The sequence below is a fragment of the Chlamydotis macqueenii genome, chromosome 23 (genome assembly GCF_036417535.1).
Source record: "Chlamydotis macqueenii isolate bChlMac1 chromosome 23, bChlMac1.mat, whole genome shotgun sequence".
Lineage (NCBI taxonomy): Eukaryota > Metazoa > Chordata > Aves > Otidiformes > Otididae > Chlamydotis > Chlamydotis macqueenii.
This window is the reverse complement of record NC_141578.1, coordinates 1649619-1668502: the sequence shown is the minus strand read 5'-3', so window position 1 is coordinate 1668502 and position 18884 is coordinate 1649619. Positions and strand designations below refer to the sequence as shown.

Sequence of the window (18884 nt, the reverse complement as noted above, 5' to 3'; positions counted from 1 at the left end):
GAAGTTCAGCGTAGCTGGGAGGTGCTGGGGCTGTAAAACGTGAGTGATGCTCTAAATGGATGTGTTTCTGTAGGAGACTTCGGCTTGAAGGTGTTTGGGTTTTCCTTTCTCCATCTCCATGCGATGAACGCTTGTGCTGCTGGGGGAGTTCGTTTCTGAGCTGTAAATGCAGCCTGGAGCACGGGCTTGAGGCACGCACAGCTCACGGCGTTGGCTGCGAGCTAGGAGTCCCTGCTGCACCTTGGTCAAGCCATGGACACAAGCATTGCTAATTCCCCTAGTCTGGAAAAAAAAAAATTGTAAAAAAAGTATGTGGAGACTGAAAAGGTGAGGAAACCAGCCACCAACCCCACGTAGCTGCAGACACTGGCCGCTTGGTTTCCTCCTCTCTCCACTGCAAGTAGGAAGAAATTATAGTATCATAGAACAGTTTGGGTGGGAAGGGACCTTCAAAGCCCACCCAGTCCAACCCCCCTGCACGGAGCAGGGACATCTCCAACCAGATCCGGTGTTCAGAGCCCCGGCCAACCTGGCCTGGGATGGTTCCAGGGATGGGGCATCCACCGCCTCTCTGGAGATGCCAGGGAGATGCTGCCACTGTCCCAGAGTGGGGACAAGTGTAGTGACCCGTCAGGAAGATTCATCCTGGGCTGTCAGACCAAGATGTGGCAGATCCTCCATCACTCAGTGCCCAGGCTTTCTCCTTCCAAGGACTTTTGGCTCCACATGGGCTGACCTGGTGTGCCTTGAAATGCCAAAAACCTGTTGCAGAGAAGGAAGCAGAAGAATCTTGCCATGCTGCTGCCTTCAGCCTGAGCTTTTTTCCTCCCATCTTTCCTCCAGGGCAGGTGCGTACACGAGGAGATCGACTGTAGATCATCTCCCTTGTAGTTGCTGGTGGGCTGGAGGTTTGCCTGAGTGTCTTCTCCCAAAAGCACGAGATTTTGCACGATTTACTCTCAAACGACTGGGAGCTGCTTATCCCAAGTTAACCAGTCTCTGGGGCAACTGGGACTTTCATGGTCTCCTTTTGCTCCGTCCCCATTGGCTTGGACTGAGGCTGATCAGCTCTGAGACAGCTGGCAAGTGCTGCTGGTGGTACCCAAAGCTTTTGTAAATCTGTGAGGGCTCGTGGGCACAGGGCTGCGGTAACAGCGGTAACCAGAGCAGGCTGGCTGGGCAGAGCTGGTCTGGACTGGTGGTGGTAGGAGGATGCTGCTAAGGGAGGCGATGGTGGCCGCTGGGATGGATTTATTGCCTCCGTATCTTCCTCCGAAGATGATGATCTGGGTTCGAAAGAGTCCAGCCTCTGCGCAGCCACAGCTCCCGGCTCCCTACCAGCCTCGACCTTGCTCCGGCAGCGAGATGCGTGCGTTTTGGCTCTCGCTTCTTGTTTTCCAAAATGCGAGTATTGTCAGATCCGGAGCAACTCTGACCATATTGCGTGCGTGTTAATGCGGAGCCGAAGCCAGGCTCAGCACGCGTGCGTCTGCCCCCACGCACAGCCAGGGTGGGAGCTGGGGGTGCGCACGTCGGGGTCTCTGCTGGGGGGCTCGGGGGGTGTTGTCTGCAAACGCTGCTCGCGGGCGGCGAGGGAAATGGTGGAGAGAGATGCCAAGAGGGGAGGCTGCTGCAGGGAATCTGAGTCGCTCCTGCCTGCAAAACTCCTTGCGCTGCCGCTTGCGAGATGCCGGGGAGGCAGATCGCCTGGGGAGGGCCGGCTGGTCTCCGTGCTGGAAAGGGGCTGTGTGTCAGCGCTGGAAGAGCGAGAGCAGCGTGACTTCGGCTCAGCCTCCCGGGCTGGGACGGAGCTGCCTTCGCTCTGGAGCGGGGAGCCGGCGAGCCCGCAGTGCTGCGTGACACCGATGCAGCCCAGACGCTCCTCTCCCCGGCCGTCAGCGCGGCGGCCCGAAAAAGCCGAGGCCGTGCGAGGCCGCGCTCGCCCAACGTGGGCACCGGCTGCCGCCGGGTGCAGCTGGTGGCTGCGGCTCTGCTCGGCCCTGCCTGCGGATGCTCCGGCTCAGCTCCTCTCAAGGTGGGACGGTCTCTGGGGGGGTCGGAGGCGTGGGTGTCCCCTCGCAGGGTGATGCTTGTGGGGATGCTGGGGGGACCGCTCAGTTTGCTTTTCTGCTCAGGATTCTGGCAGCTGGGCTCCCGGCCGTGCTGCGGGTACCCTGCGAAAGGAGGGTAGCATCCATGCTCAAGCAGTCAGAGCAGGGACCGTGTGACGTGGTACAGCAGCAACGTGGCGCGGGGTGGCAGGAGAGCAGGATGAGTGCCTCTGTAAAGTATGCTTCAAAATACGGAGACATTTAACTGCGGCTCCTGTGGGCCTCACTGGTCTGCGGTGGGGTGAGGCTGGCTGGGGGCTGCCGTCTCCTACAGCCACTGTCGCCCTTCTCGCCAGCGCGGCCTCTCGGCACCCCGAATTTCTCACAGGTCACCCCAGGCACACCTCCAGAAGTCAGCCCACCGCTGTAGTCACCAGGGTGGCTTTCGGGGGCGAGTGGAGCCGTTCTCAGGTGCTTGCTCCCCATCCCACTTGTTCTCCAGCTGTTCGGCTTCCCTCGTCGTATCCTTGTTCTCATCAGTCATTATTTCTCTCTAGGTGAAGGCTTTTTAATAACATCTGACATTTCAGCCGGTTTTGAGTAATTTCCTTTCTTCTGCTCCAATTTTTTCCCTCTTCTTCATAACTGGGAAGCCTTTCTTTGTCCTCGGCCGGAGGGGAGGTGTCTGTTATTGCCTCTGTTATCACATTCCAGGAGGTTTGATCGGGTTAATGAAAATCCTCCTCTCTTTCTCTTGTGTGTCACTTCCACTCCCATCTCCTTTAGCCTGGTTTCCCAAGGAGATGAAACCACAGGACTTGTGTCGTCACGATCTCTTCCCTGCCCTCGCTCGCTCTCGAGCACGTTGGTCCCTCTTAGCAAATCTGATGGGACGGAGAGCTCAAAATGCTCGGGGCTCGTGATGGCTGGCGGGGAGGACAGAGCCAGGCGATGCCCCGGAGGGACACGGTGTGACGGGCCGGTGGTGCTGCAGAGGGCTGGGGCTCATCGCCCGGCCAACGGCGCTGTGCGTCCCACCAGGGGCACGGGGGGCACGGGGGCTGTGTCCTCAAGCCCGTTAGCTGGGTTGACGGGCTGCATCGCCGGGCGATTTTTGCTGCCCAGCTCCTTTCTCTGTGATCAGGAAGGGAACCAGAGCAGGAGAATCGCTCTAGCCTGGCAAACGGGGCGTTAGTCCAGGTTTTGAGAGACCGGGACTGCAGTTTCAGCTGCAGGCTCGTGCGGGGTGGTGCTGAGGGCTCTTCCTGCAGCGGCAGGAGCTGCAGCTGGTTTAGGCGAATCTGTTGGAGTGGGAGCTGCAGTGACAGAGGAGCCAGCAGAGATTTGCCGCTGCTGCTCGTGCTACAGCAGGGAGAGGCAGCAGAGCTTTTCCAGCGGCTGCTGCAAAATCTGCTTCCCTGGTTGCAGCGTGGGGCTGGCAGCACTACTGGCCAGGGCATCTGGGGGGTCCTGGGAGAAGCACCCCGTGCAGTCCGTTCAAGTGCATCGGTGGAAAAGGACAAAGTGCTTCCTGGTGTGTCCTTGGAGCTCGTCGCCCTTTACAACAAGGGATGGGTGCCTCATGAGCGCGTCCCTTCCTTTCCTGGCGTAGCCTGGGGACAGAGGTCGTGCCGGGCTGGGGAGAAGGGTTTGCTGGGGCACTGCAGCGTGGAGATGCTCTGCACAGGTCTCGCAGCAGGGAGGCAACCTGTCTGCTTGGCCATGTAACCAGGGACTTGGCTTTTCTGTGGGTGAGTTACTGCTCGTTGGCACCAGGTCGTGTGGTAGAGCTGCAGTCTGAAGGTTTCACCCTCGCTGTGCCGTGTCCTTCACTTTGTGTGTACATCTGGTATTACTTTCAGGCAACCTGTTCTGCTGTTCTCTCCTTAGCCTTTGTCCCTCAGGCCTTGCTGAACCTCAGCGTGGCCCCTGCCTAGTCCCGCTGCCGGAGAAGGAGGCCGGGCTTGCCACTGGGAGCTGCGCCTCGTTCTCTGCCTGGTCCCACCAGGCACCTGCCTCCCCCTCTCCCTTGTGGTCCTTCCAACATGGGGGGCTTGTTGGGCGGCACCAGCCCAGCAGAGAGCACAAGGGCACTTGTAGCCTAGCAATGAGCGGGGTTCTCACCAGGTTCCCATGGGCTCCCTTCTCCTAGGGATCCCCAGACATGCAGTCTCACTGGGAGGGTGCGCAGCAGTGGCTCTGTGTCCCAGCTCATCCTTTTCACCTGGCTTGGCCTCTCCACCTACTTGTGGTCTGCTGGGTGAGAAGGCTTGATGGTGGAAAGGCAAGACCAGCCTTGATGCCACTGTGGTCGTGCGTAGAGCAGAAGTTTGGGGTGTGTTTTGGAGCTAGGTTTCTTAACCAACTGTGAGACGTGGATAAAGGTAGGAGAAGGGCTTGGCAGTGGCCCCTGCTCAGGACCTGGGTGCTTGCATGATTTGTCTTTCCAGGAAGGGTTTTGGTTTTCCTTTGTTCTCTCCGGCCTCTCTTTTGATGGCGGTGAGATGGGCTCTGTAATTGAAGGAGATCCCAGCTGAATAATCCACTGAGGAAGCTGCTAATTTGAAGACATGTCTGTAATAATTAAATCGTTATCTGGAGGTAAGTAGAAAACAGATACCAAAACAGGGCTAATTAAAATCCAAACCCAGGATGACTTGGGCCCTGGGCCAGAGCACAGCGTAGTCTGTTGGGGATGTCTTCATGTGTAATTGCTTTTCAGAACATCAGTCCCATCAGAAAACCCATCTCTTCCCCCTCATGAGACCAAGACTGACCCATAAACCCTCTTGTCTTGGCCTATCCCATGTTCCCCAGACCAGACACAGCTAGAGGATGGCCATGCACGTCACGAAGGGCAGAGGAGACGGTGAGACACAGTTTGGGAGGGTATTCAGTTCTTGGCCCTCAGGCACTAGATTCTCCCATATCTCTGGAAGTTTTGGTCCTTGTTTTCTTTCAGCCCTCAAGCTTGGCTCATGCTTCTTGGAAATCCCTTGAGATCTAGGAGAAAAGTGGGCTCATATCTGTGCCTACTCCATGCATGGAAGGATTTGGACCTACAGAGGTGCCACAGGAACCCAGTGCCGGGGAGGAAGGCAGCTTTGGCTGTAGGGAGAGATGAGTCTTGTTCCAGTTGACTCCACATCTGGGGTGAAGCACCTTGGGAGAGTTTTTTTTCGTGTGCTGCATCACTGGTAAGGATGCAGTGCGTTGCTGGATATGGGCCTGGCCCTTGAATTGTCCTGGGATGTCAGCTCTGAGCAGGTCCAGATAGCTGGAGGTGGCTCTGCAGAGCAGAAACGTGGTGGCTGGCGGGCATGGTTGTGATGTTGGAGGGGAGAAAGCACTTCATGCTATGCCGTGACAGTGGCAGATCTCCAGGGTGGGTGTTAGTGTGCATCCCCAGAGGAGCTGTCAATGTTTTACCTGAGGCTACTCAATCCTGAAGTCCACCATGTCCTTCAGCAGGGCCAAGCCCATGTCAAAGGACAGTGCTTGAACATCCCACCTCCCATTTTCAGGATTCTGGATCTGGGATAAATTCAATCCTTTTGAGCTCCTGCGCTGGGTGGATTTCTGCGTCAGTGAAGTGTTGCTGCTCTGTCTGCATGGACTGAAGGTCCTGATGTGGATGGTAGCAAGGGGAAACCCAGCAGCACACATCGCTTCGGATGAGCTGGCCTCAAATCACTGTGTTTCGGCAGGAAAGAGCTTGCAGCTGTCCAAGCCAGGCCCCTTCCGAAACTAGTTAAGATAAATCGGTGCATTTACCTCGTGGAGACAAGGTCAGGGAGCTCTGTCTGTCAGGTGAGCACATCCTGAGCATCGCTCAGCGAGCGCCGCTGTGCTGGCACGGCAGGTAAAGGTCATCTCAGGCAGGTGGCATCTGAGCTTGGGAAGGTGGGAGGAGGACACGGCACGGGGGGCCAGGCAGGGAGCCTCTTCTGCTTGAGTGAGCATCCCACCAGCCCCTGACACAGGTTATTTTTTTCCCCTGCGTTGCCCTGGAGGGAATGCAGCACTGCAGCAGCGCAGCGCTGGCACTGTGACGGTGACGTGGTGGATGTCGGGGACAGGCTGAGCCGTCCCTACGCCAGTGCTGGTGGAGCTGGATTCTGCTTGGTCTGTCATCTGCAGGAACTGCACTGGGGGATGCCCAGGGTCCAAAATCATGTCATAAAGAAGCCAGAAATGTCACTAAACCTTCTAGAAAATGTTAGCTCAGCTGCTGTGCTTGGGTTGTGTGTGGAGAGGGACCCCCAACCCTGTCTGTGGCCTTTCGGCTCCTGAGCTTTAATGTGCTGCCTGCTTTTCATCAAGAGGGCGCACGACGTTGTCAGCTCAGGCAGCAGATGTGTGGCCAATGCATTTGGTCGTCCCCTTCCCTTCACCCCCCCTCCAGGGATTTTAAGAATTCCTGGCCACCACGTTTTGGAGCGCCCACAGGAGTGCTGCTCAAGCGGAAGGACCGGGATGGAAACCACCACGCCTGCGTCTCCTCCAGCCAGCCATGCACAGATGTAATTACCTACGTTTAATTTCCTTAAAAGCCTGCTGTGCTGCAAATGCGGTTCCCCGCTCTCCTGGTGATGTCTCACACGGATCGGCCGAATCCTGCTCTCACTTCCTCCTGGGGTGGTGCTGGGGGTCGTCACTGCTGCCACGGCTTGGCCACGGGGCCACCTGCTGCACCTCCATGGGTGCAGGAGCAAATGGAAGCACTGGGGGAGTCGCAAAGCGCTGCGTCGAGGGGCTTTGTGCCACTGGGCGTAACAGGAGTGGACGCTTCTTGGACGCTGTTTGGAGTGATGGATGGAAACGCAGGCCAGGCTTTGTGATGGCATGGGTGGGGCCACCACCTTTGCGATCTTCTTGGGTGACCTGGGCCATGGGACCTTGCGGAAAGTGCGGTGGGGAGAAGGGCGCAAGCTCCCAGGGCTGTCGGTGCCGGGCACGGGGCTTTGCCCGGGGTGCGCTGGGTGCTGCCGGCGAGGACACGGAGCTCACTGCGTTAGCTTAACTCCATGGAGCTGACATTTTAAGAGGGGACGAGATCAAAATTGAGCTGAACTAATGCCCAGCACTGCTTTTTGTGACAATAAATGCTCCTCTGAGAGCTCTGCTGACACAGAGAAGAGCTGCCACCCCACTGCAGGCCACAACACTCCCCACGCTTTCTGGAGCAATCTTGTGTTAGTTCCCTCAGTGTGAAGCGTGTGCTGGTTTTCCAGATCTCCCACTCCAGAGGCACGGCGCTGGGGCACTGCATTTCCTCTGGCCGCTCTCTCTGCTCATCCAGCGCAGTGCTGAGCATCCCTAGGTGGGGTGCTGGTGGAGAGGAACGAGGAGGAAGGCAGTGCTGGGCATGCACAGTTGGCACTGTGGCAAGCAGGGTGGGTGCCAGGATCGCCAAATGGGCATGGTGAGAGCATGGACTGGAGCATTCCCACTTATCCTGGAATGCCCTGTAGTGCCAGCTGATTCACTGGCCTCTTCCAGGACATCTCGAGGGCATGGCTGTCCTTCACCCCTGTCCCTCCCCACTGATGCACCCAGGCTCCCAGCTGGGAGAGGACCCCCATCCCCAGTGGCTCAGCCACCAGTGCACTGGGACCGCACTGGCTAAGGAGCTGGCTGGTGTCCGCGTCTGCGGACCCTCCAGGCCGCCCGGTCCTGCTCCCCTGCCTGGGCTGCAGGAGGTGGCCTTTCTGCCCCGTGAGCCGTGGGGGTCATTAGCTGGGGTGTGGAGGTGCCAGTTAATGAAGAGAGAGGGGAAGGCAGGGGCTGGTGGAGCTGAGTGAAGCCCTCGGGGGCTCTGCTCAAAGCTCCCTGCTGGGTCTAACGCAGCTCGTGACATTCACAAAGGGCTTGATTTATTCTCCCTGATCTTCTCCAGCACTTGGGATCTCTGGAAGGAACTGGACTTAGGTATCCCTTATGTCTTCCTTGTGGACAATATCTAGGAGGACTGAGCTCCAGATGGAGCTTTTTCCATGACAAGGTATTTGTGAGGTGCTCTCTGTGGTTTCTCTGATGGCTAATAAGGGTTGACCTAAGTCCACCACTCTCCTTAAGGGGAACAGCTTGGATTTTCCCTCTCAACTCTGATCTCAAAACACAGCATCTTCAGGACCTCTGTGTTGCTGGTGCAGTGAACTGGGAACATAGTCCTCTGCTTCATGATGTTTAGAATCATAGAATCACAGAATGATTTGGGTGAGAAGGGACCTTCAAAGCCCATCCAGTCCAACCCCCCTGGAAGGAGCAGGGACATCTCCAACCACATCAGGTTGCTCAGAGCCCCGGCCAACCTGGCCTGGAATGGTTCCAGGGATGGGGCATCCACCGCCTCTCTGGGCAACCTGGGACAGTGCTCCACCACCTCAGCGTAAAAAATTTTTTCCTTATGTCCAGTCTGAATCTGCCTCCTTCTATTTTAAAACCATCACCCCTCGTCCTGTCACAGCAGGCCCTGCTGAAGAGTCTCTCCCCACCTTTCCTGCAGCCCCCTTTGGGCACTGGGAGCCGCTCTCAGGTCTCCCCAGAGCCTCCTCTTCTCCAGGCTGAACAGCCCCAGCTCTCTCAGCCTGGCCTCACAGCAGAGCTGCTCCAGCCCTCTGATCACCTGCGTGGCCTCCTCTGGATTCTCTCCAACTGGGCCATGTCCTTCTGATGTTTGGGGCTTATTTGGGGATGTGCAGGGGCAGAGTCACCACCAAAAACTCCTTTCTGCAAGAAACAAAGCTTAGAATGCAAGACGACCTCAGGGGAAGCCTTCCCGCAGCGCTGCCGGGCCAAGGCCGGCACTTGGCACGTTCCTGCTGCTATGGCTGTGGGGCGGCTTTGCGTACCGAGTGTGAGCTGAAGATGTGGCCTTGCTCGATGCGGGTTAGACAGAAGCAGACAGAGCTCTAGTGTCTGCGTCTTGCCCCCGGCGGCGTTTTAAATGTCACTGTCCTCAGATGTCCCCACGCGGCTGCTTCTGCCGCGTCATGCCACGTCCTGTCACTTGCCGTGAACCGCAGGGATGAGACGCCAGGAGCTGACACCCGGCTGCCCGGGCCCTGCAGACATGTGGGCACCGTGGGAGCGGCAGCGGGGTTATTCCAGCCTGGGCTGGGTGTGGATGGGTGCTGCAGTTTGTCTCCATCTCTGCCTGCTCCTTACTGGGACGAGTGCTGCCTTCTGTGCTCCTCTGCCTTCATCTACCCCTTCCAAACGTCGGGGACAGCCAAGATGCCAAAGGACCATGACTTGGCCGGGGAAGGTTGTGGTTAGCCCTGGCATGAGGAAGGGAGGAAGAGCAGATTTCAACCAGGCAGATTTAACCCCGCGATCCTGCCCTGCCCTGCACGGAGCTGAGCAACCACAGCTCTGAGATCCCATCCGCCCGCGTGTCCCAGCAGGGATGGGGACGCACAGAGTGTGTCTGGGGTTTTTCCCCATGCAGAGCTGTCCTGGCACTGGATCTGGCGTGACTGTCCTTGGAGCCTGGCCGCACAGAGCTGAGAATCGCGCTGGTATCCCGCTCCCCACCAGGGCCAGTTCGCAGCTGGGCGAAAGCTGTTCCGTGATTACCTGTGCCATCAGCAGAGGGAGTGAAGAACTTGCTGAAGTTATTTACCAGAAGGAGGGGAAAGCAGAAGGAATGACTACAAGGGGAAACCCCCCCACATCTCTTGAGTTACCAGAACCATCTTGAGTTGCCTCTGGTTGGGGTCATCCAATGCCCAAGCCAAGATGTCACCGCTCTTCTGGAACAGGAAGGACTAAAACCTCCCCTGTGTTGGGAGGATGGAGGACAGCGATGTCCTGATGCAGCTGGGGAGCCCCTGGCTTGTCTGCAGGTGGGATGGGGAGCATGGGGAGGGCTTGGGGCGAAGATCTCACCGCCATTATCTCTGCTTGTGTGCTAAAGTGGTCAGTGGTGAATTGCTGAGCTCTGGAGGCCTCCCCAGGGCATGGGTTGTGCTCCAGGACCATTGCTTTTCCCTTTCCCGGTGTGTTGGCTGCGAAACCTCCCTGAGTGTGATGCAGGGACGTGTTCCCGTGTCTGCCGTGGCCCAAACTGGAGCCACAGAGCTCTGGGTATTTCCAGACTGGAGCTCTAGGTATTTCCCCAGTCTGTCCTCTCTGGCTCTGAATATCCTCTAATACTTCCCAAATTTTGTGTTGAAAGCCCAGTCTTCCTCTTCTCCAGCTCTCCAAGTTACCTCCCTGGGCTCTTCCTCAACACCACTCAGAATTTGTGGTCCGGTGAAGCGTAGTGGCAAAATGCTTGTGACCCCTCCAAGCGGGGCAGGGAGCGGGGTGCTGCTCTGGACCCCAGGTCGCTCACTGAGCCACTTTGCCTTCCACCATTCATGGAGTTGGTGGCCAAATTTTGTACCGGGAACTGTGCAGATGTGCAGCAGATGTGTGGGAGTGATTGTTATTGCTGACGCTCGTCGCGTGGAGAGCCGTGCTTTGGGTGCAGATGATGCTGCTGGATGTGGAAGAGATGCCAGTGAGCTGGGCGATGCGGTGGAAGCCCTGGATCTTGGGCAGACGAGGCATCCCAGCTCCTTAGGGCAAGGAGCCGCCGCGTTGGGATGCACGTGGTGCTCGTTGTGGGGTTTCTTTACGAGCACCCGTGTGCCCTGGGCTGGGTGCAGAAGCCTGCGCTGTCTGCTGCAGCATGGGTACCGGGGCTGGGGTGGGTGAAGAGGCTTCCGTCTTTTCCTCCCCATCTTCACGGGGCTCGGGCGCACCCGCGGCACGGATTTCAGCAGCCTCCCTTTGCGCTGGTGACTCTTCCCCCGGCGCTGAATAAATTAGCACCAGCGAGTGCTCCCGGGGTGTGACTAAAGCAGGGCAGGGGCTGGTTGGCAGCGAGGAGGAGGAGGAGGGCCCCCCGCTCCGGGGCGTCAGGCTCCCAAATGAAGTAACTCTTCATCAAAAGTGTTATGGGGGTGGGAGGGAGGTACCCGTGGCAAAACCTCAAGTGAAATCATGGAAAATCACCAGCCATCCCTCCGAGTCTGTGACGACTGAAGTTGTGCCCTGCTAGTGGGGAAACTGAGGCACAACGCCTCACTTTCCCGGAGGTGAGGGACTTTTGCAGTGATGCCGCCTCTGTGGCAAGCACACGATTTTCTCCCCAGGGTTGTAGACTGCTTCCCCATGCCTTGTTCCCTCTCAAAGGAGTCTGCGCCCACCCTGGGCTGGAAACCAGCCTGACTGCTGGGATCCCAGTGCTGACTGTCACTTGCGGATTCACCTAGGGGCTGGTTCGCCTCGGCGTGCTGCTGCTAGAAGAGCTGCGGTGATTGCCTTTCCCTCTGCTGCTTGTTGAAACCAGCCTCGGGTGAAGCAGGAGTCAAAGGCTTCGTCCCAACAGAGCAAAGGACACAGGGTCTGGTCGCAAAGTTGTAGAAGAAGAGGATGGAGCAGCCGCAGGCACACGCAGGGATGGCCAGCGGATCGGCTGTTGAAGAAGGAAATGGTTGTAACCGGCGCTGTGGCTTTTCTGTGCCGGCTGGGTTGCTGCTAATACCCCTCCGTGTCTCTGGGGATGGATCTGAGTGCAGACCACATCCTGGAGGAGGGATGTGAGCTCGCTGTCGTGCATCAGGCGCATCCTTCTCCCTTCCAGGCAGTCCCGCTCGCGGCACAAAGCGGTTTCCTCACCGCTCGCCCACTGAAGGAATTGGTGTTCCTCCAGCGTTGCTGGCAGTCCTGCCGTTTTGGCGGTGCTGCCGAATTTTTGGGGAAATCCACTACGAAGCGTTATCGGTGCAGGTGAGGAGTGGGATTGTGGTGACAGGGTCTGGGAGATTTGGTTTGTGTTTCTAATGGTTTGGGTGACCCCTTCTGCCCTGGGCAGGTCTGCAGCAGGGTCAAATCCAGCTCGTGGGCTGGTGACCGTGCCCTTGCATCACCAGCGCGCTTGCTGGGCTCCCACGTGGGCCTGGGATCCTCATGGGTTTAGCAGCAAAGGAGGGCTGGTTTAGTCATCCTCTCTCCCCTCAGTCGTGTTTTTGGCTCTTGCAAACCCAGAGATGAAGTTTGAAGGTGAGCCTGGACTTGCTGAGTCTCTTGGCCAGGCTTTGGGATCCCACTTGTCAGAGGGATCATCCAGCTTGGAGCCCGTCCAAGGCTCGTCCCGTCTGTCGTCTCACCCCAAAGTGCAACGGCAGGTTTGCGTGTTGGTGTCTTTACCCCGGCTGTCCCTGCCCGTGCCAAGTTCCTCCAGCGATAAACTGAGCTTGTGCCTTTGTCTGGGGTCAGCTGAGGACACAGAGCCCATTTTGGACACAGGGAAACTGAGTCAGGAACCGTAACGCGACTGGTACGGCACTCTCCAAGGGGGGGCACAGTCCTGCAAACTGGCGTACGTGGCTGAGTTTAGGTGCCAGCCCCCGTTAGGAGCACTGTGCACCCCGTGTCCGCGCCGGAGGACCCGGCAGAGATTGCGGCTCATCGTCTGACGAGCTTTTTGTTGCAGAACAATCGTGTTTCTGCACAATGGCGAGGAGCAGGTGGCTTTCTGAAAATACCCACTGGAAGTTGTGTGTAATGCCTCCCCTCCCACTGGGAGCTATAAATATCGGGTGAATACTAACACTTACTTCTCCCTGCAAAGGAAGAGCCAGATCTGGACATTTTTCCTCCCGGTTTCTCCTCTGGCTTAGTGACTTGGAGCAAGCAAGTGCTGAGGATGGGAACTGCTTTTTGGTTTTGGAGCGAGCCTTTGGGGCAGAAGCGTGCCCGTTAAGGTAAGATATGGAGTAGCTCTCTTTCATTGCTCACAGTGTCCTCTGTCCCCATGCTTTAGGGGCACCCACTGCTTCCCTGCCACCTCTGAGACAGATCCAAAACCTGGAGACGCTGCCCAAACATCCCAGCAAGGGACAAGTTGGGGATTGTCCCCTCTGGAGCAAAGGACACGTTGCTGCTGGTGTGGGGACACCGGGTGACTTCCTGGCCCTGGACGGGAGAGGAGGCAGTGCTACATCTTTTCTCAGGTTGATCACATCCGTAGCGCAGATCTCCGCAGCGGTGACTCCCTGTGAATCCATCTCACCCTTCAGTATGTGAATCTCATCCTTTGCTGCTAAAAATTGGCACCTTATTTCGAGCCAGAATGCCTCATTTCCCTTCTTATCCCTGGGTGTCCTGGCCGCGGGCTGTCCCTGGCGTCAGCCGGGTACCATCTGCGCGGTACCCTGCCGGCGGCGGGGCGGCCGTAGGGAATGTGGGGGCACCATCACCATCTGGGCCCCATGGGAAATTGGATCTTCCTTGTCCTTCCCAGGGGGCTGGAGGTCCCCAGAGACCACAGCGCATCCCAGGAGTAAATATAAGGACTCAGGAGAGATGCTGGGATGAGGCCGTGTCTGCTGATTGGTTTTCTTATTGAAATGCAGCTTTTTCCCTGGGAATCGTCCAGGATGGAGAAGCCGGGTTGCTTGAGCTTGCAGACAGGACTGCTTGGGTCCAGGCTTGTAAAACTAGGAAACCTGTGGAGCATATAGACAGGACCTGTGGCCAAGCACATGGATGGGGTGAGGAGAGGATGAGGAGGGACCCTTGGGCTCTGTGGGGCTGTAGGGAGGGATGCAAGGAGCTGCTGGCACACATGGAGCTCAGCTCTCCGTTTCCGATGCAGACGAGCCCCATCCGGACACCGTGGCACGAGCAGCAGCTCTCCTGTGGGCTCAGGGCAGGAATGCCTCAGGAGGTGAAACCCCAGCCTGTGGCCCGCACGACCGTGTGGCAAAGACATCTCCGAGACCTGCGCAGGTGAAGACTTTCATTGCCAGGCTCTGCGCTTAAAATGGCAATTTCCACTGTTGAGCCAGGGCACTGCAGCATCCTCTGTCTTGTGCGCAGGAGTAATCTCCGTGTTCTCAGCCTCTAATCACCACATCTCGCACCGAGGCTAAAATGGAAAGCAGGCTCTGTGGGTCGGTGGAGATATTGAGGATGTTCCTGCTCTGCCATCTGCACGCCGTCCCACGACTTGGTGGGTCAGGACTGCCCTTCCCTGGGGCGGACTGGGGGGACTGGTGGCTCGGCATCTCCTGGCTGCTCCAAAGCGGTGTCCGACTTCAAAGAGGGTGAGCAGGACCTGTGCTGGGACATAGCTCTGTCTGTGGGAGCAGGGACTGGGACGATCTTGCTGGAATGTCAGGGTGTGACACTTCTGCAGCCTGGCCATGTAATCACGTGTAATGCAGCATCACAAAGAAAAGGTGAAAAAGCAAGGAAAAACCAACAGCAAAAGGGCATCACCCTCCTTCTTGCTCCCGGCTCTGGCTGGGAAGGGGTCAGCGCAGGGTGCTGGGACCCCATCCTTGGCTGGTTCAGCAGCGGGGAAGCCGTCCTTGCACCAGTGAGCTGCAAGCAACCGGTACTGGTGTGGGCTCTGCCTCCCCGACTGCACTGCTCTTTTGAGGCCAGGTTGGGCGGCTGATGAGGATTTTCTGGGAGCGGAGAAGATCAAACTGACGTTTTTATGGGCTGATCAATCTCCGGGAGCTTGTTGCCTCCGAGGTGCGCGCTAAACCCTCTTTGCCAGCTGCCTGCTGGGGTGATGATCTCGCTGACAGAGCCATGGAGGTTTTTTTGTTTCCCTTGTCAGGGCTGAGATGAGAGTGAAGCTGCTCAGAGAAAAAAAGGCCAGCCTGCGTCTGGCTCAGTGCTCCGGCGGGTTTGTGTGGGGATAAATGCCGGGGTGCTTCTCGCCCTGGTGGAAAGGGAAAGCCGGGGCACTCCCTGGGGCCGAGCATCCCCTGGGCAGCTTGGCTTGCTGTGGAGTCCTGCTGAGCAAATAATCACCTCAAGGGCAAAAAAAAACCCCTCTGCTTTCCATCAGCTGCCCACAGATGGGCACCGCCGCGGCGAACCGGCCTCTCCAAGCGGGCAGCGCGTGACTGTGCCACTCTCTGTTCCAAAGAGTGGGGAAAGCATCGTTTTGGGGTGGGGGAAGGGGCAGTAAAGCAAGGACGTTCTCACTGGCAACAAACCTGCTTCCAGCCAGTCTGAGCCTGGCAGCCCCGGGGGACTAAAAATACCCAGCAAAGGGCTAGAGCTGCGCAGCGGCTGGTTTCTCAGCTCGCCAGCTGTCTCCCCGCATCCCCGCTCCTCTGCCCCGTGAGTGCCCCATCAGTGAGGGGCCTCTGAACCCAGGCAGTGGCGTTGACGTCGTTTTACCGGACGCGGTTGAAAGGTTGAGATGCACGGGCAGTATTTTGTTGCTAATAGCGAGCGAGCTCAGCGATGTCCAGCGCTGCAGGGCTGCGTTTGGTCTGCCCTCGCTGCTGCCAGGGTCACCAGCAAAGTGGGAGGCGTTCGGGCTGTCACCCACAGTGACGTCCCCAAGGTCCTTGACAGGGACCGGTCGGATGTGTGGGTCTGCTGAGCCTCGCTACGCGGGGATGGCTCTTGTGTATGCAGCCGCCAGCTGGCTTCCCGGGGGAAGAGGCGCGTGGGAACGGGTGATTTTCTGTTGCTTTTAGAGAAAAGCGAAAATCCCAGGGCTTGAGGTGGTGCAGAAATGAGGGGATGCTCGTCTCGAGGGGAGCTGACACCAGGCAGGAGCTTCCTGCACCCCTGTGCATCCCTGCACATCCCTGCACCCCTGCGCATCCCTGCACCCCTGCACCCATGCACATCCCTGCACCCCTGCGCATCCCTGCACCCGTGCACATCCCTGCACCCCTGCACATCCCTGCACCCGTGCGCATCCCTGCACCCCTGCGCATCCCTGCACCCCTGCACCCATGCACATCCCTGCACCCCTGCACATCCCTGCATCCGTGCGCATCCCTGCACCCTTGCGCATCCCTGCACCCGTGCGCATCCCTGCACCCATGCATATCCCTGCACCCCTGCACATCCTTGCACCCTTGCGCAAACCTGCACCCATGCACATCCCTGCACATCCCTACACCCCTGTGCATCCCTGCACCCCTGTGCGTCCCTACTTGTGTGCACATCCCTGCACACACGGATGTTGCTGCATGTCTGCGTGCACCTGCTCGTGTGCACAGCCCTGCGTGCTCTCCCGTGCCTCTTGCTCCCTGGACGCACTTCCTGCTCCGAAGGGCTTGAAGGCAGCAGGGCTCAAACCCAGCCTGGTCCTGGCTTCCTCACTGGCATCACAAATCAAAGCTTTGCGACCGCCCTGACCCCAGGTGATGGTCCTGCCCGTCGGCTGTGCTGCTCCTGGGGCTGGTGTTTTGCTGTTGCTCTGGTTTTGCTGTGAAAGCTGCTGTGGTTGAGTCCATAAATAATCTCTCCTGAGTCCACGGGGTGGGAGAATTGCCCAGTGGTTGTTGGCGGGACGGCTCTGTGACCGGGACACCGAAGGCAGCTCAGTGTCTGTCCGTAGCGGTTATGGGTGTGACCGGTGCCTCCACAGTGCCGGGATTTTTCCACTTGGGGTCTGCCGTGGTTTCAGCCAGGAGATGGGCACACGTGGCTGAAATCTTTCCAGAGAGGTGGACCGTCAGCCTGGATTTACCCGCCAGGGACCCCCTGGCAGAGGGATGCTCACGGGGCAGCGGTGTCGTGGGGGGTGTGGAGAGCCCTGACAGCCCTGGGCTGGCTGCCCACCACCCCCCGGGGGCTTCAGGCCAGGACGAGGAGGGCTTTGGCTGCTCTTGGTGATGCTAGGAAGCCTCATCCCTGGTTGTAGTGCTTCTCTAGCTGCAGAGGATCGTAGCAGCTCTCCTTGCCTTACGCCGCAGTGTGAATTCTCCGTGGCACCCGTGTCTGGTGGCCCAGGATGCAAGGGGAGAGTGTGACCCCCCTCGAAGAAGTCATCCTCCGAGCCCTGGCCGTGGAGGAGCTTTGGGTCACTGGGCAGACAGCTGTATGCTGTATCCCATCTTTGCTGAGCGTGCTCGGGAGGCAGAGCACAGATGCTTTTGGGGGCCAGCGAGATGGGATGAGTCTGTCCCGGACCAGCACCAGTGCCGTGTGAGGTCCCCGTGATGCTGTGATGCTGTTATCACCCTGCCCAGGCTGAGGTGGCCAGGCTGGGCTTATCCCGCCCAGCCTCCCCTCCCAAGCCCGGCAGGTAGATCAGGGTACAGCTGCGCACAGGAGCAGGGTACAATGATGCAAAGTAGCACAGGGGCTTCCCCAAACCGCCCCAGCCACCCACGCACGGGCGCAGCTGTGGGGGAAGCAAAAAGAAAAATATCCCGTGGGTGGTGCCTGGGGTAAATCCGTGCCTCCTCCTGCACCGCGTGGGTCCAGCCCCTTGGATTACCCCCACGGGGTCGGGGAGCCACCGCAGCCCCGCTGGGACTGGCGTCTGCAGTCTCCTCCTGGCAAGTGAGCCTCTCCTTTGCAGCCGGGATAAATTTCCATCCCATCATCGCTCCTGTCAGATTTATGTCTTGGCCATTCCCTGCAGCATTTCCCCTCCCTGAGAGAAGCCTGCAGGGCTCTTCCCTCTCTGCCTTGGTTGATAGCTTTTAGTTCATCTGCTAATTCATTCAGTTCCTCACCAGGGCCGAGGTGGGGACGTGGCCACGCCGCCGATTTTGCCGTTCATGTTGTGCTCATGGGGCCATCTGCCTTTCCGCGGCACGGTCGTGCTTTCTGCGTGCTCCCCCCGCAAACAGAGGCACAGCAGCAGGATGAGGCATGAAAGTCGCCCCATTTGGGTTTTGCACCCAAATTAATAGGGCTGGGCCCTGGCACGAGGCTGATTTCTGCTCTTCCTGACCCTTTCCCTCCAGGAAGGCTGGCAGCATGGCCGTGCTCGTGTGTGGGTACCACTGGGGCTGCTAATTAGGGGAAGGAGGACTGGAAAACATTTTACCTGCTTAATTATGGGACCAGGGCTCGTGTCCAGATCAGCCCCAGGAGAGCAGGGGCTGGAGTGTCCCTCGCTCTCCGCCAGCCTCCTTTTTGCAGGGACGCTGCAGGGCTGGGATGTCGGTCACAGTTATCCCGTCATCCACATCCCAGCGGGGCCAGGAAGGAGCGTGAACAAGGCTCAAAGGGTCAGGACAGCAGTACGTGCCCGGAACAGGTTTTATCCCACGTCAGGGACACAACTTAAATCTGTAAAGGGGAGGAGGTGGGACAAACACCTGTGGGACGCTCTGTCCCACATCCCCAGCGTGCAGGAGCTGGCTGTCGGCGTGATGCGCTGGATGCGCATTGAGGGGCCGGTGCTTTTGCCAGAGCTTCTCTATTTTTAGAGGATTTTTGTGTCAAACTTCCCATCAGCTGATGAGCCACTGTCATCCCAAGAATGGAGCTACGCTTGCCCCGGCCCCGGCAGCGTGTGTCTACGTGTCTGGGTGCGCACAAAAGCATCTCCTTACGCACGCCGCCTTTGAACGGGGCAGAACCGCCCCGCTGTGCGCCGAGCTGTGCGAGACCGGAGCTTTTGTTCCCGTGCCGAGGGCCAGAACGGGCTGGCCTGGCCCGTGACTGCACGCAGGTCCTTTTGTCCGTGTGCGTACCTTGGTTTGGAAGGGGAGGGATCTAAGGGCATCCAGACCTACCCTCAAGCATTTAATCTGTTGTAAAGATTTTAAAACTTGCTAAGTGAAAGGGGACTGGCCCAAAACCGGCGTTAGACCAGCAGCCCTCACCCTGAGCTTATCTCCTTGCCGACAAAGCCTGGCGAAGGTGGCAGTATCGGGTGGGCAGGTCCCCAGGGCGGCTGGGGTGACAGTGGCACACCCACCCTCGCTGCTGGGGACCCTCGTCGGGCTGGAGTGGGCTGAAGCTCACCCAAAGGTCTGTGTCGCCAAAAACCCGTGCCTGGCATCTTGCTTCCACTGGGATGGGGAACATCCCAGCCTCTCGCCCCTGTGG

The 18884-nt window shown here is 58.3% G+C and overlaps 1 protein-coding gene across 5 annotated transcripts in view; it reads left to right on the top strand.

Annotated features, from left to right (window-relative positions):
* PPFIA4 (PPFI scaffold protein A4) overlaps positions 1-18884 on the top strand; it is a 59761-nt gene that overhangs the window by 7407 nt on the left and 33470 nt on the right. The window contains exon 1 of one of the 5 annotated variants that reach the window (XM_086765437.1): positions 1904-2035. The exons of 2 other annotated variants lie outside the window; for them this stretch is intronic. The gene's annotated coding sequence lies outside the window, so the exon portion shown is untranslated. Of the gene's footprint in view, positions 1-1903; positions 2036-11710; positions 11835-12706; positions 12812-18884 lie in introns of those variants that run through there. 2 more of the 5 variants (XM_086765440.1, XM_086765439.1) reach the window with 2 other exon arrangements.